The sequence below is a fragment of the Aythya fuligula genome, chromosome 2 (assembly GCF_009819795.1).
Source record: "Aythya fuligula isolate bAytFul2 chromosome 2, bAytFul2.pri, whole genome shotgun sequence".
Classification (NCBI taxonomy): domain Eukaryota; kingdom Metazoa; phylum Chordata; class Aves; order Anseriformes; family Anatidae; genus Aythya; species Aythya fuligula.
Window position 1 is genome coordinate 18776162 of NC_045560.1, and position 17007 is coordinate 18793168.

Below are 17007 nucleotides of genomic sequence, written 5' to 3' on the forward strand. Positions count from 1 at the left end.
GTTGCATTTTCTACTATTTACTGTCCAAAGTACAACTCCTTTCAGATTTTGAAGCCATTTTGATTAACTGAACTAAAAATACTAATTCTTGCATCTGGTAGGGCTGCTGTGTCCTAGCAGTGAGGACATCAGCATAAACTCAATGATACTCAAATATGTTGTCAAAATCCATGACACCAATGTAACAATAAAAACAGAACAGCACAAAACTATAGAACACTGAAACTTTTTGATGGGAAATTTCTACCTACCAAATGCAACTAAAATATCATAACTAATGCAGCCATGCGTTTTCCATTTTTGCTTTGATACAATACTGTGAACTTCCTGCGATTCTTCATAAACCTTAAAGTATCCATCACTTTTCTTCAAGCTTAAACTTTTAAGTTGTATGAATATGCTAGATATCAGCTTTCTTTTGATTTTAACCTTTTTTCCACCATTTTTAAGGTTAGTTTCTGGACCTCATGCAACAACAAGAATGAATACCAACAGCTCAAAATCAGAGAAGAAATAACAAAGAACCCAGCACATATGCATTTTAAGAACATTATAATTCTTAAGCAGTTTAATAATTTTGTTGTCTCTGTCTACCAAATAGCTTTTGAACATTTAATTTTGGCAGTTCTCACTGGTGTACTGCTAGAACCACTGATTTTTCTTGTGAAATTTCTTACAAGTCACTGTCTTACACATCTTGGTAACTTGAGTTTAAGACAAAGTTAACTCCGCCCTGATTCAATTCCCAGACACTATAAGTGTCTTATCAAAGATGATTCATTCTGGCTGAACACTAGGTTTTGGGAAGACCTTTAGAGTCCTGCAAGAGTCAGAAGAAAAACCATTTCCACTGCACAGGTGAGGAATTAAGCTTGGACATATCATAAACTGTACACCTTGGATGCACAAAGAGGGCCACCATTCAACTGACCTGTCAAAAAGGATACTATATGCCTCTAAATATATATACTTTTTCATTCTTAGTATTTTATAAATACAAACCTATGATGTTAAATATTGTTTTGATTCCTGGTAGTTTTAGTGTTGCATCTGAATCCAAAAACATTGAACTGCTGAGAGTGCCAACAGCAGTACCACAGCTACTTGTGCAGTTTCAGAACATCCATTTTAATGAAAATAGCCCAGCTCACCAGCTTGACATCAGGACACCCTCACACTTCACATCCAAGCTTTATAGCAGTTTTCTCCATACACAAACTAAGACAAACCATAAGCACTCTTTCACCAGTAGCTCTGATTCTTTATTTTCACTCAGGCTTTGAGGGAGATAGGATAAAACCAACCCATCCAACAAGGAAGCATTCTTCAGAGCACATATGTTACTCTAGCACTCTGCTCAATCCAAGGAGCAGCTTTGACAGAAAATGTATTGCTCCCATTGCTGGCCCCAGGAACACCATTTTATCTTAGGATGAAAGTGCTGCAGAGAGTCCACAAGATATACAGCAGACAGCCAATATATTTATGTGGCTTACATGACTCTCATTGAACTCCAATTGTAGTTTTACTTCTAATTAAAGCAGCCCATCACCTTCCAAGGCAAAACTCTGTTTTCAAATTGCTCAGAGTAAACTCATATCTACAACGACCTTCCACAGACACTATGCAGAAGTGGAGTTTCATTTAATGAGTTACAACTTTGCTTTGCTAGTTGGCTATTATCAGACTAGAGGGGACAAGGAGATGACCTCCCTAATGATTTTTCAGAGAGTGGAGATTTATAATGAGAAACTAGAAGAGTTGTCCTCAAATACATCATGATGACTTGTCCAGATACAAAATCTATAAGGCATTTTGCACCATGCTGCAAATACCAGATCTTCATCATAGCAGGGAAGAACACGCTCCTCCCAAGCACCTATTTATTTTCAAGTCAGTATTGCAGCATTCATCGGTGAATTCAGGGAGACAGAATACCCGTGATATTTAACTGAAGCAGTTTTTAAAAGATGAAAGGAACATTTCTGCAGGATGCCTCACAGGATGCAATTCCTTTAACAAATGGCATGTCTGGCTTTAATAAGTGGACACATTTCTTTATAGACTGCAGAAACAGTTAAAAAGGGTTTTCTTTTGAGTCAAACATATTGGAAAGAGGATGAAAGAAATAATAGAACCTTTTAAAGTAACGCTCACATTACCATATTAAGAGGAAATCTTTCATAACATACAGCCACTCTGTTAGATTAGCCAAGTTGCAATTTTAAAATCTAATGTCAGAGACAGTAACCATACCCTAAGCCAGACTGCGTTACATTATTGTGTCACTTTGAGCATGCCGATACGTTGTTGGCCAACGTTATTTACTATCATTACGCACACACCTGCTAGACAGCCACATCCTATAAAGCATTAGTGTCCTCATCACAGCTCACCCTTGCAGCTCATCAATCGTCCAGATGAGACTGTAGCAAGTTGAACTCAGGCTCCAGCCATCACTCACTTGCTGTCCAAGGGATGCAACACAGAAACAGGACTTGGCATCCCTCAGCTGGTGCAATGGGTGTGTGCAGCCATCAGAAGGTAGGAGAGCAAGGTAAGGATGCCCTCAGCTCCTAACCTCACAGTAGGACTGAAACAATGCTAAACTGCCTGCTAAAGACAAATGAAATGTGCCCCAAGTCTTACAGATAGATGAGTTTGAAGGGGGGGGGAACAACAACAACAAAACAAAAAGAACCCATAGATGAATAAGTAATTGCATTACTCCTGATATAGAAGACTTTTATTAAGGCTAGGAGAAACCACAGTCCTGGTTTTCTATAAAGCAAAGGCTACAGACTCCAATTTGCCTGTATGCTGGGTCCAAAAATTTGTCTGGCAAGTGAATACTGGAGTAACCATTTAAGCTAGCTGGTGGAAGTCACTGTTCTTCCCCTCCTTGCAGTTGGTTGTCCCAAGGTACACGAAGACACATCAAAGACTGAAATCCATTTTTTTCTGCGAATATTAACTATGACCATTTAATGGAACTGCTGAATAAACATCACTTTAGCTTAGTAAAACTGCCTGATAATTAACAATGCTTACGAGAATGTTTAGTACCAGTGCAGACAAGATCCAATTAATGCTGCATCATCTAATGAACAATGTTTTCTTTGGTAGTTTGGGCTGTTTTGTTCTTCTTAGAACTGAGAAAAGCTGTGACAGCACCATAGAACTTTCCTTCTGGAAAATATATAAATATCTTGCTTACTTTTCCCTAGCTACCAGGCTCCCAAGGGGGCTCAAACACACTGCTGATTCCACTAGGTTTGCCAGTGATAAGATCACCTAATATAACAAATGGTGGGGATGTTTGCTTTCTTTACTTCAAGTCTATTTTAAGTCTAGTTGTAGTGAGCTGAGAAAGTAGAAGAGAAAAGCCCAGGGCTCTGACATACGTCTTGCAATCCTTGGAAAAATTGAACATTTCATTTTTTTCTCATGATTTAGAGAATCAGAGCTGAAGTAGTTAGAATCAGTTTCAATGTTACTGAATATGTTGTTTAGAAAATCACTTAAGACTAAATAGAAAATAGCATCAATTTCTGTAGGAATAATTTTGTGACCATTTAAAAGAGATCTTATACAGTATTTTAGCGTGCACAAACAGATATTTGTTTAAGTTTTTCCATTAATGTTGTCTACAATGTGTATCAGTTTACCTTATGGATTTCAGAATCCTTTACAAATCTTGACTGTTCAGAACCCTCAAGGATTGAAGCCATATATCAGCATGGTGAAAATAAGATGCAGATTTTGCCACTAATCATGACTCAGTCAGAATTCAGCTTTTAATGAGTTTCCTAACACACACCTTGTCTTTCACATTGCCTTGCACTTTCCACCCAACCCTTGTCACTGTTGGAGTCCGCTGACCTGGCAATGAGCGCTCTGCATCTCCACATTGATACTGCCTGCAGGTCACCCCCTTCTACCTTCACCATGTATCCTCCTGGCAGCTACAGCAAACGCATGTGTGGAAGATGATTCAAACTGTAAGTGGATCTGTACCTATTTTTAATGTCCTCTAAGTAAACACTCAGATGAAAAATAGAAATGAACCTATTCAAAACCTTTTCAGAGGGTTAAGAAACTCTCCTTAAATAGTCCTGCCACAATCTAAGAGATTTTTCATCTTGTGTATTGGCTTCTCTAATGATGCAAGAATATCAGCTGGTTGCATTTCCTTATTGCAATGAGATATGGTGTGCCTCCTGAAGAGATAAGGACACTTGGGCAAACTTCATCTCGTATCTCTCAGCACACTGTCTGAGAAGCTACTGAATGCTCAAGTTCATCGGCTGCACATCCTATCAGCACAATTTTAAAGTTATCAGCAAAGTCTGGGTTTGACTTTCAAGTAAGTAGCTTGACAGGACTTCTGCCTGAGAGATGCCATCTTATCAGAATTATTATATAAATATATATATTACATAGGATGTAAAGATCCAAGCTGCTACATGCCATAGAGCAGCACAGAACAGCTCAAACTGTCAAGGATATGGCTAAACTCAATGTAACGATAAACACTGAACAACATTTTGAGGAAGATAAAAGACCAACTGGTGTTAAAACTGCATGCTTAAACATGCAGAGATCAAGAGTGAAAATTAAGGCTGCACCTGGTATTTGCTGCCAATATTTTCCCAGAGGGCTTGTAAAAATCTCTACCTTGTCACCTGCAATAAGATTCCTGCTTATGGACAAAAAAGGGAAGAGACTAAAGAAATTCACAAATTCATGTGTTTAGTTTTAGCTTAGCACTCAGCTTTTAACTCCTGTGTTGCTACTAAGAGGAAAATACAGAAATGATAATTAAATTTAAAAGTAATTTAATTACCTTTATATATATATATATTTCCATTTTATTATCATTTAAGTACTATCAAACATCACTAAACTATTACTGCAGTTCACCTCTGTGGGTCTTCACAAGCCAGCTGGGATGTGGTGATGCTCCATATCACACACCAGGGAAGGGGTCTGGAGCTTCCCACATTTTCCTCCCTAAAGCTTTCAGCTTTGTCAAAAGAGGGGCATTTCCACCAGCACAAAAGATAATTTTCTGTAATTTCAGTAGTTAGCTGACAGAAAAAAATAATATGTAATCCATGTTAACTTCTTGAAAACTTACAGTTTTCATGCACAGCTGAACAGGAGTTACTAAATAAAGAAGATGACTACAGACCACCATTTTTATCTCTGAGTATAGATTTAGTACATGAGCAAAAGGAGATATCAAGGCTATCACCACTGCCACCAACCCTTGAAATAGGAGGATAGAGCTAAATGAAGGTCCTAGATGATTTCAGAGAGCAGCTATATGGCATACTAGACAAGAGGGCAACCCTCAATGCTCCCATAACAAGCAAGAAGATCAGCGTTATGTATGAGGAGGTCATGTCAGTAAGGCACCCAAGGGGATTTCATGCAGCTAGGAGCTCTACAGAAATTTTAATGTACACTGTGTTAAAATAACTTGCCAGTCAAGCAGGAAGGAATTGTTTTGCTTGCTACAAACCATACAGCTAACTAGCAGCAGCTGCCCTGATGCTAAGTATGACTATTCCCTAATTTCACCAGTTGTGATGACAAGCATGACAGTGGACTAATTATCATCACTCCCCAGAACTGTGTTACAAACTTCTAGTGAAGACAAGTTTATAAGAGCATGGAAGACAAACAAAAATATGTACGTTAAGTTAAACTTCTCTTTGCTCTGATTTTCATTAAATTCAGACAGCAGCAGCAGCATATGAACACATTTTTCATGAAGAACCTGTGTGATTGATAAGTCTCTGAACTCCTATGAAACTGCGGAGTTAGCTTACTTGATGTAAGTATTATTTGCACTTCTATTGCCATTACTTGCAGTGAAACACATCAAACAGATGATGTTAAAAAAAAAAAAAAAAAAGCACTATGAAACAAAACAAAACAAAAAAAAAGAAAATCGTAACATTTCTGCATTTACCTTTTAGACAAAAGCTTGGGATTATATTAAAAAAAATAAATATCTGTAGATTCAGTTCCAGAATTATTTCAGTAGTTATCACTGTATTGCATATTATACCTCCATTGTGATATATAGATTAACCTAATAGAAGCTTTCTGGAGCAGAATAAAAAGGAGAGTGAGAACACACTGCAACCTCTGATCATTTGACTTTGTGGGTCTCAGGGAACTCAAGTACCAAGTTGAGCTGTGCCTTACAACTCACGTAACTTGCACAGAAATTAATAAACCTTTTAGCTTGAGATAATCTGCATTCAGTGGATATACAAAATCAATTAAAAATGCCTGGAAAAAGGGCTTCCTCTCCACCTTTTCTTAAGCAATACACAGAGCACCCACTTGCCCCATCAGTTCTGCATTTTACATGCTTAATCATCAGCAACTAAGTTATCGTTACACTCTCCTTCTACTAAAAAAGACCTCCCATCCACCTAACTCCAACATGATATTTACAGGGCAATTACTAACACCACCATGTCTCCCAGAGACTTCCATGGGAGTTGCATGTATTCCCCCAACTGCACCTGGGTGACATGTGGAGATAACGCTACAAGCTCATGCATAGGGAGTGGCTCAAGTGATAGGAAAACACCTCTTCTGAGCAAAATCTGCTTGGTTTATGCTTATGACTTCTCCCCTGTGGGTGACAGGTTGCTGTCCCTACCTGCCTACAGTCATATGAAGAACAAAACACCCAAAGGAAACAATGACCTGGGGATTTCCATGACCTGTGGATATGGAATGGGGATAACAGCAACCCTGGTTGAAGGAACTCCTTGCTGGTTATGATTTCCCTACAAGCCCCACTGACCTGGCAGTAAATAAGAGATACCTGCAAACAACTCTGATTCCACTCACCTGTGGTCAAATGTCAACAGCTCCACCAATCTCTATTAGGGAGCAACTGCCCATCACTGCCAGCTTTCCTTTCACTGGTGAAAACCTGCCATTAACACTGACTTAATTTTGGAAAACAAATATGATAACACAGACATATAAAGGAAGGTTTTAGTGACAAAATGACTTATTTGAACCATCATCCAAGGCAGTACAATTTAAATAATTTCCTTGACCCTAGAAGATTTCTGGATTTGTGTAGAGAAATCTTTTCCTGTCAGTTGCCTGATTTGCCCAAAAGTTACAGTTTGCCCTCACACCTCTGGTCCAGTGGTGGACACCACAAAGCACTGCTGAATGTGGGACTGAGAGCTAGACAGCCCCATGAAGGAAGAGGTTAGGGAGTGCTACCAAGGTCAAGATTGGCATTTAAAACACTCCATTAGCAATTCAAGCTCAAAAAACAGGACGCATCAGTATCCAAACTGAGATCAAATGGTAATAGAAAAGGTAAATCAGCACAAAGAGCTAAGCTGGATCCCATAACTGCTTACACTTCAGCAACAGGAAACAAAAGGAAGGAGGTGGCAGATGAGTTTCAGTTAATTACAGACAGCATACATGCGGTCAGCCACAACAAGCATACCACAAAGTGAGATGCACAGGCCAGAAAGCAGCCAAATACAACACAGGAACTTACATGGCTCATGCACAAACTGTATGCATGGTGTTAACACTGCCTGGAATGTCCAGCTTGTGGATGAGGTCGCTTATCACACATTCACTTGTAAACTCATATTACAAAATAGTAACTGATAAGACAGCACTTGACTTGTTAGATTGGAAATGCTCTCAGGGGAGGCCGGATTTGGTTTCAAACTGCTGGATTAGCTTTAACACCTTTAGTTGCTATTTGCTCACCCACACCAATGCTTGGCAGTTATCGTATTGCCATAATTAAAAGACATGAGTCTTGAATGAAGGGTCATGTTAAGCTTTGTGACTGGAAATGCCTGAGTAACTGGGGTCCCTGGAAGAGGTGAGATTTGAAATTGCACTGGCTGGCAGCCACACCTAACAGGACACAGGAAGTATCTTTGGCTAGGCAGAATATAATTTCCAGAAGATAAATCTGCAACCTCAAAAGAAAGCGATGCACATTCCAGGTCCTGATCACCAGCTCAGGCTCTGCAAGGTTATGGCCAAGATGCAGCCAGGTAGGGAAGCTCCTTCTGAAATGTACACGTTAGCCAAGCAGTGCCCAGCACCTCATGCAGTAGGACTGTAGTCTCACCTTCTTGGGTAACCTTCCTCTCCTGTGTCTTCCAACATCAAATGTTTGACTTCAATTTATATCAACAATTGTACTGAGTCTTTCTCAGATCTAAATGCAGCAGATGAATCTGAGTTTTGGAAGACAGCAGGTTGAGGAGGTCTCTCTCCAAAGATCTTGCTGCCCAGAAAGCCTCTGGTCTGTCCATGGCACTACACAGACATTACTATGTTCTCCAGCCTGGGAGTATCACACTCAAAATAAGTGTTTCCTAAATCAGGACACAACCACAGGCAGTGTCAGCAGGAGATGGCTATCATAAAACACACATTCCTCAATAATAGCACAACATTGTCTGTTCTTAAATATCTAGATATTAATACTCTGCATATGTCCACACAGCTAGCTGTGCATTCCAGATGTTTTAACTTTCAATGTATTTGCAGCTTTTTTTTTTTTTTTTTTTTTTTCTTCCCCCCCAGAGGAAGAAAACATACCTATTCATCTCCCCCCCTTTCCCAAGGGGGAAATTGTGGCTGGGCCCTGAGTCTTTCCCCTTTCCTTAAAAGGAACAGTAATCCTGGGTCACCATTTATGCCATAAATGCCTTAGTGATCAGAAGAAGGCCAAAGAAAAGATCAAACCATTACTCACTCAGAAAAGACAGTTTTTAACAAATGGTATGGAGAAAGCAGAATTTTGAATATCTTTCTCATCTCAGACTTCACTAAGAGAGTCAGCTGTGATCATGCGTCTTTCGTAATTAATACCAGGGACAAAATCTAAATGGAGAAGGAATAAAACAGAAAGTAATCTGGGTCTCATCCTAGGGCATCTAAGAACTAACTGATGATTTTTTTCTTTCTTAATATTTACCTGAATTCACTCAAGATGAGTAAAATACCAGAAGACTGGAGAAGAGCCAATGTTGTGCCTACTCTTAAAACAAGATAAATGATTTAGGAATTAAGATCAGTTTGAGTGAATCATCTTTCTCAGTGGGGAAAAAAAGAACAAAACGTGTAAAAAAAAGAAAAAAAAAACACGTTAAATGTCTAGAAGATTTTAAAGATGATTAAAATGTAGCAAAAATGCATAGCAAGAATGTAACCAGAAGTTAATCAGAAATTTAAAACATTACTATGGCACCTATGGCACTGTGTTAAAAAAAAAGAAAAAGAAAAAAAAAAAAAAAAAAAAGGAGAGAGAGAGAGAAAATGTACTTGCATAAGGATTTACAGTTATCTATGTGCACAAAATGTAATATAATCCTTCAACTCCACTTAGGGATGGAAGTCCACATCCAGATTTGAAAATCACATTTCAGAGGAAATGTGGGCTAACCAGAGAGACTCTGGAGTGTAACAACGAGACTCTTTGGGATATTGGTTACACTGATACTTCTATCAGTTTCACTATTCACACTATAGATACCAAGGCCTGTTTTCATGAACAAACTTCCCAGGGTCCTCCTAGATTCTTCAAAATGCAAATTTCTGGGAAAGATCAAATGAAAGAAATACAAACTTTTTTCAAGTTGAATGCTTTGACTGAAAGGAAATTTGCATCTCCCAGAGAAATTGATCTAAAAATTTCTAATGGTCAACTACAGCAGTAGTGATGCTTGGATGTTCCTGCCATACCACAACCACTCTAAGCCAAAGTCTGTTCTACAGTATGATTTGGGTTTTCACATCGTTTTTCAAACCCATGCAATTGGACCACAAATAATGCTGAGAAATGGGATTAAAGAAAATTCAGTCCTTTCATCACATAATTAGCTGGCAAGAATAACAACAAAGAATAGGAATTTACTTTCTTGTCTAGAAGAATAGCACAACCCATCCATCAAAAAGAAATAGACAAGCATACAAGGGTACTTTGCTCTTGTGAGACCCCACCTAGAGTGCTGAATTCAGCCCTGGTGCTCCCAGCACAAGAAAGACATGGACATATTAGAAATAGTCCAGAGAAGGGCCACGAGGATGGTCAGAGGGCACCTCTTCTATGAAGACAGGTTGAGGGAGTTGGGGCTGTTCAGCCTGGAAAAAGAGAAGGCCTCAGGGAGACCTTATAGTGGCCTGGAAGTACCTAAAGGGGGCCACAGGAAAGCTGGGGAGGGACACTTTGTCAGGATGTGTAGTGATAGAACCAGGTGGAATGGTTTTAAACTAAACGAGTGTAGATTTAGGTAAGACATTAGGAAGAAATTCCTCACAATGAGGATAATGAGGCACTGGCGCAGGTTGCCCAGAGAAGCTGTGGATGCCCCATCCCTGGAAGTGTTCAAGGTCAGGCTGGATGGGGCTTTGGGCAACCTGGTCTGGTGGGAGGTGTCCCTGCCCGTGGCAGGGGGGTTGGAATTGGGTGATCTTCGAGGTCCTTTCCAACCCAAACCATTCTATAATTCTATGATATTAAATACCTGGGTGTTGCTATTTCTGTCACATACACATGATGTTCTATCCACTTCCTAACAAGAAACTCTCAACTGTAGAACAATTCCTGTCTTGTATGACAATATAATTCTTTGCATTTGTATGACAATACAAATAAACTTATTAAAACTGAACTCACAAGTAACACTTTAGTCTACTAGAATATCTACAGTGATAAATAAATGCAGAAACCTGAAAGTTACTGTTTCATTTCAAAACTCTAGCTCTTGTTTTGACAGCAGGACACAATTTAAAATCATACAAGCTGTATTTGTACCATCAGTTCTGAAAAGAAAAAAAGTATTTTGCAGAAACAACCAGACTAGGGAGATTTTCAGCAGTTGGGAATAATATTTTTAAGCTTTCTCATCCAAGTTTTGCAAAATTATTCCAGATTTAAAAGATACTGTTTGACTGGCATCTACTGAAACCTCTAATACCAAAATACTATGGTTCATATTCAACCATGACACTTAAATCTTAAACCACTATAAATTTTGCATATACGTAAAAAGTTATATACTCTATATGAAATATACACTTATACCTTATGCATGACTAAGTGATAATGATATGGAACATGGATATGTTAATCATGTACTTTCAGGTACCTCCAATCTGTGCTACCTATTCATCTCCCTAACAACTTTAAAATAACTTGAAAACTACCGGCTGATTCCAGAGAGACACAATTTAAAAAAAAATCAGTCTTTACAGAAATTATTCCTATTTCTTCCCAAAATTGTAGCCTCTGCAAAATTCCCTTGTCTAGATGGTTTAAGGTCTCCCAGAGTTGTGGAGGGTTTTGGTGGCTTTCCTCCACATCCCATATTACTAGCCCTTATAGAATAAGAAATGGAAGATCATGAGCTTCCCAAGGGAATCCATAATGATCTATTTCCAATTCTGACAGGTCCCAAAGGAAGAGATTTCAAGGTGGATACACTTTTGCAATTGAAAAATAGTTCCATAAGCAGTGCAACTACTGTAACCTGGTTTCCACTGCACATTTTTTTAGGTGATTGACCACTGACTTAGTAAACTGAATTATACTTAGATTGCATGAATTCTGATGGAAACATTTTGAAGCTGAATGCACACTGCAATCTCCTCCACAGTCTGTATTTTGCTTCTCTGATGAATTGTCTAAGTTGTGAGCTACAACCTGAACTAACCTGAGCTAAAACCGTACCCTGGGGTATGGTTTTCCTGAGGTCTCACCCATATGTGAATTCTCTGATGGGTGAGAAGACTTGAACATGCGCTGCAGCTTTTCCCTGAACATGATATTAATCAGGTCTTCCTTCTCCACCCACCAGCAATTTTCAAAAAATTATAGAAAAATATAGATGTGCAGTATTTGACAGGTGCAAGACAGAGTATCCTATACAGCATACAGTGTATACAGTATATCACAGAAAAGCAGTATTTTTGAGACACTTACCTTTCCATCATAATTGCACAAATTCAGATAATAGATAAAAAGGTTACCGATGAGGGACGGACTGCCAGAGTGTTTTGACATGACCAATTTTTTGCAAGAAATCATGCTTAAAAAAAAAAACAAACAAAAAAAAATGAAATATATTTTATGCTTGGGTCTGAGTCATAACCTCACAGCAAATAAGAACAGAAATTGTCCCATCATCCCTTACCTAAACAAATGTACAGACATTCAGTTTTCAATATCCATAACTCCAGTTTATATACTGCATAATCTTAATTGAAAGAAAACATGTTCTGTTGCCCTATTCATCCTCCAGGTGAAGCCATACATCAATGGCTATGGAAATAAATGTACATCGGCAATGAAAGAATGTTCACTACCTCATAACTGATCCCTGGTTCTGCAGTGCAATTTTAAATTCCAAGAGGTATTTTAATAATGTTCTTTTCCAGCCTGAGAAGTTTTTATCTAGATTTCTTTTCTATTTTGATATCAAAGGGTCCATAATATTTTGTTCATTTCTTATACTAACATACCAAAATGAAATTATACATGCCTTATTGATTTGCAAAGCTGTATGTCTCAAGCTTGAAATTTTGAACAATTAACCATATTAAGACACACGCATCTGATACCAATCCTAGTTTCAGGTTTTCAGACTACACTGTAAAAGACAGTAAAATTTCTGATTTTTTTTTTTTTTTAAGCTCGCAGTAAAACTATGCATTTTACAAGCAGAAAAATATGTGCTGGTGGTAAAAAAAAGACAGCTACCATTAAATTTGTGAGATAACGAACAATTGTATATACAAGTACTTATAAGATCTGAGTTTTCTGTCTTTATGAATATTAAACAGTTGCAGAGGAAACAAAAATACTGTAGGCTAAATAAAAACATTCCTTGCTTTGCTATTCTTTTAATAATGAAGTTCCTTGGAAGGCTAACTCCTAATCTTACATGTGTTCTGGATTTGTAGGTACATCTCTGTCAGGAAATGCTGTGAAATGGAAGTTCCTGAGAGATAAAGTCCTTGGCCTTAAAAATTCCATAGATGTTACTTGAATGTCAGAAAGAATAATATCCAAACTTTGCCCATGATTTAATACCTCTTCACTTAAAAACCGTAACAAGCTTTGAGATAATTAGTAATACACATATGGATTATATAGTCACTATTGGAGTTTGTCATAAAAATATAATGGGAAAGCCATAATTAATTCCACTTTTTATGGTGCTGTTATTGCTTGTTTTGCATGAAGAACCCATAGATATGAATCCCAAGATATCCCCAAAGTCCTTTGGCCCCCTATCTAATAACTAGGGATGGGACAAAACAGTTTCGTCTAGTTATGGGTTCAGCTGAACATGAAATACCAAGAGTTTTACTCTAAATGTTGCATTCCAATGACCATAGTCTGCAAATTAAATAACACAGAACAAAGGAGGAAAATCTAATGGAAGAAAATGGAGTGAAAAATAAAGTGAAGTGAAATAATGTGAAGCCAAATAATAAAACAAATATCAAAGCTCAATAATATAGGACAGAGAAAGGAAATTGAAAAGACTGTTGGTAGTATAGTCTGCTTTTCTTGGAGGAAAGTATGGGTGACAGAAATCCATAAAGCTTCTCTATCAGCAATGTATCCCAGAGGTGAAATAAAAAACGTATTTTAATTGATTTGGTCTTAAAACAGAATGAAATATGAAAGGTTTATGTATCTCCACTTTTTCTTCAAACCAAAAACCTGGACGGCAGTGGGCTGGGTTCCCTCAGCCCCCGGCTCCAGAGAGGTCACTGCTGCTGCTGGTAAGATAGAAAAGAGCCAAGCTCCTGACCTCCAGGGGTGTGGGCAGTGATGAGCTTTGCTTGGCCACGTCCAGGGTGGAGTAGAGCCCTGCACAGTGGCTGCCAGTGTGGGGACAGAGTGGAAGGAAACCAAACAGAAGGTTTTAAGAGAAAAGCTAGAACAGGCAAAGAGAGGCAGGGCAATCAGTGCAGTTTCTGGGAAGAGATATCCCTCAAGAGCAGTGACTGCCACACCTTCAGGACTGTTTCCCCCCTGTACTGGTCACAGGGAAATGACAGCCTGGCTCTCTTGGGTGCCACACAGCAGTGGGGGATGGCTGTACTGCATCCCTCCATCCTACGGCACATCCATGAACTCCTCAGCTGATGCTGAGCTTACATTCAGGGTGTGCACTTGGGGTCTGCATACCACCTGCTTGTCTGACCTTGGTCTGATGACCAAGCAACAAATGTTGTATCCCTCATTACTGCACTAAAGCAGGTATTTGTAAAATGCTGTTCTCACAACAGTCCCTATAAATTAAGGATCTTATTCTACCCCTTCTGCCTTTTTTTTTTTTTTTTTTTTTTTAGTATATATTGAGATGAGAAGCAGGCAACCACAGAAATTATGGTCAATGAAGTTCATTAAATTCAGGAGAAGAGCAATGGATAAGTAGAAGGCGACCTTCTCGAGTCCTTTGCATCAGGCAGTACTTATGCAATAAAAGCACAGCTGACACTGACTTCAGTTGCCGTTATGTGTGTTCAGCATTGAAGGTCAGACCCTTGGTTTCAGCCTTACACCCAGAAACTAAACCAAAAAACAAATCCAGACAGCCAGCATTCACCTGTAAACATTAACGCGTTATGTCCACCACGCAGAGCTCTGTGGCAGAGGCAGAGATAAATCCACTCCAGCCTTTAATGGCTTTAATTATAATGCCTTTTCTCTCTGCCTCTATCTGCCTCACTGCCTATGCAATCCAACTTATCTGTTGAGCACAACTCATCCCTTGCACAAAGCAACGCAGGGATCCTGCAGAAAAAAACAAACCATCCTCTACATATAATCACAATTAAAAGGAAACATCACGCCTTGCAGTCCCATTTAAATTGTAGGCACAGTTTTGGACTTCCTACCTGTTGAGCACTTAGCTTTGCTGGAGAGCTGTCTATTGACACCACTCATGCATGTTATCTCTTTGGTTTTAATTTAAAAGAGGTTCAAGGGAACTGTAAATGCCACCATGCCAAGCTCACTGGTCCAGCAGTCACAGGTTGCTGTCCCACAGGGAGCAAGATTAGAAGGCAAGATTAGAAGATTAGCATGCACACAGGGTCACAAGGTTTCACCATTGTGAAAAAAAACAAAGGTCCAGTCAAGCAGGTCCCCCTCTTCCATGTTAGCTTGTCCAGAAGCCTGCATCCCACCCGACAGAGCCTTCTGACATTTCCCTGTACCAGCCTCTCTGATCTACCTGCTCCTAACATCTGGGCCTCTGCCATCCGTTCTCCTCCAAACCCCAATTCTCCTCTCATTTGAGCTCTCAGCCTCCCCTCCCCACATCCCCAGTTTCAGCCATCGTATTCAGCCCATACCTGCCCCTGATACCTCTCTCATTTCCCTGAATTACCTCTACAAGACCACACAAACACCCTTTGGTCGCTACTCACATATTCCTGCAGCACTCAGCATCACCTCCAGGGTGCTGCCCCGTGGATCCTGTACCCTTCTGTTTCTTTCAGTTTCTGCCAAGGCTGCCACCCTGCCACCATCCAGCTCTGCACCTGCTTCACGCTGAACAGCATCTTTCCCATCACTTTTGCCCATGCTTTGGATCCATTTAGGGCCAGTTGCAGTTTCAGAGATAAGCTCTGCACTCTGCCTTTCCACCTCCCTTGTAACACTTTGGCAGTATCAATATTTGTTTTTCGACATCTCTTGCAAAAACAACTCACAGCAACATCTTGCCTAATGTACACAAATCATCAAAATGCATAGAGGCAGTACATTACAGGGATTAATTCATGCTCCAGAAAACAGTAAGCTTAATGCCATAAATACTAAAAGCACATGCCAGGTTGCAGCGTTACTGATAACCACTAGGTTTTTCTTCAGGAGAAATCCCACCTAAAACACGGAGCAGTGAGTGCAACCCTTGCTGTTAGTTGCAGAGCATTAGATAGCCCAGAAGCATTTAAATGAAATGAGTAAAAGCAGGCCCCAGGAGTTCCATAAAAATCACATCCCTTAAAAGGGCACACTTGCTATTCAGTAAATCCTACATAACTTTCTTTTCTCAAGGCACTGAGCAAATGAGATAACATAAAGAGGACAAGCTGCTTTTTCAAGCCCTTTAACGTGGTGAAAACCATAAGCCTACTGTTACAGGGTTTTCCAGGGAAGTTTTAAAATTGTATAAAATTTGACTGGGAAACATCATTTACCAAAGCATCAATAAATATTTGGTTACCAGGATGGACAAAATTGTACATCTGCTTTTTTTGAAATTAATGTTTTACTTTCTTGTATACATCACAAGTTCAAAAATGAGTTTCCACATTACATTGCTAAACAAGCAGACGGTCTCTGAGCGAGACCAGAAGTTTAAGCCCTCCCACCTCCAGTTTTTCTATTTGCTCTCTTCTGCCTTTAATAAAGTGCTTCAGACCCAGTTTCCTTTGTAGAAACAAACAGATCATCCATCTCCCTGAGTAAGATTAGGTGTCATCACTTCTCCCTTCTTTGAGAAATAATAAAAGTCATACTGCAGGGAGAAAAAAAAAAAAAAAAAAAAAAAAGAGAGAGAGAGAGAAAAAAAAAAGGAAAAAAGGGGATCTTTTAAAGCTTATTCAGCCAAGAACAAAAACTGTAACCTTGGATGCCATATGTGTGAAATGAAAATACACAGTTTCAAGTTACAGAGGTCTGTGATTTACTCTTTCTCTTCCTATGTATTTAGGACAGAAGGGGCAGTAATTTCTCTTTGGGATTGAAAGAATTTTACTTCTTATTCCTATTTAAATACCAAATCTATTAAAAGCCCAATTAGAATACTACTACTACTATTTCCTAATATTATGGAAACTTACCCTCATTTTTCACCCTGCAGATTAAATGGCTACTTTTCGATGCAGTTCTAAGGAGTAACGTCACCAAAACTAAGTTAAAGAGGTAATGGGAATGTTCCTGCAGCCTCT

General features: G+C 39.1%; 1 protein-coding gene across 3 annotated transcripts in view; it reads right to left on the bottom strand.

Annotated features, from left to right (window-relative positions):
- The window catches only part of KIAA1217 (KIAA1217 ortholog), a 372473-nt gene that overhangs the window by 231564 nt on the left and 123902 nt on the right, over positions 1 to 17007 (bottom strand). The gene's annotated exons all lie outside the window — the stretch shown is intronic.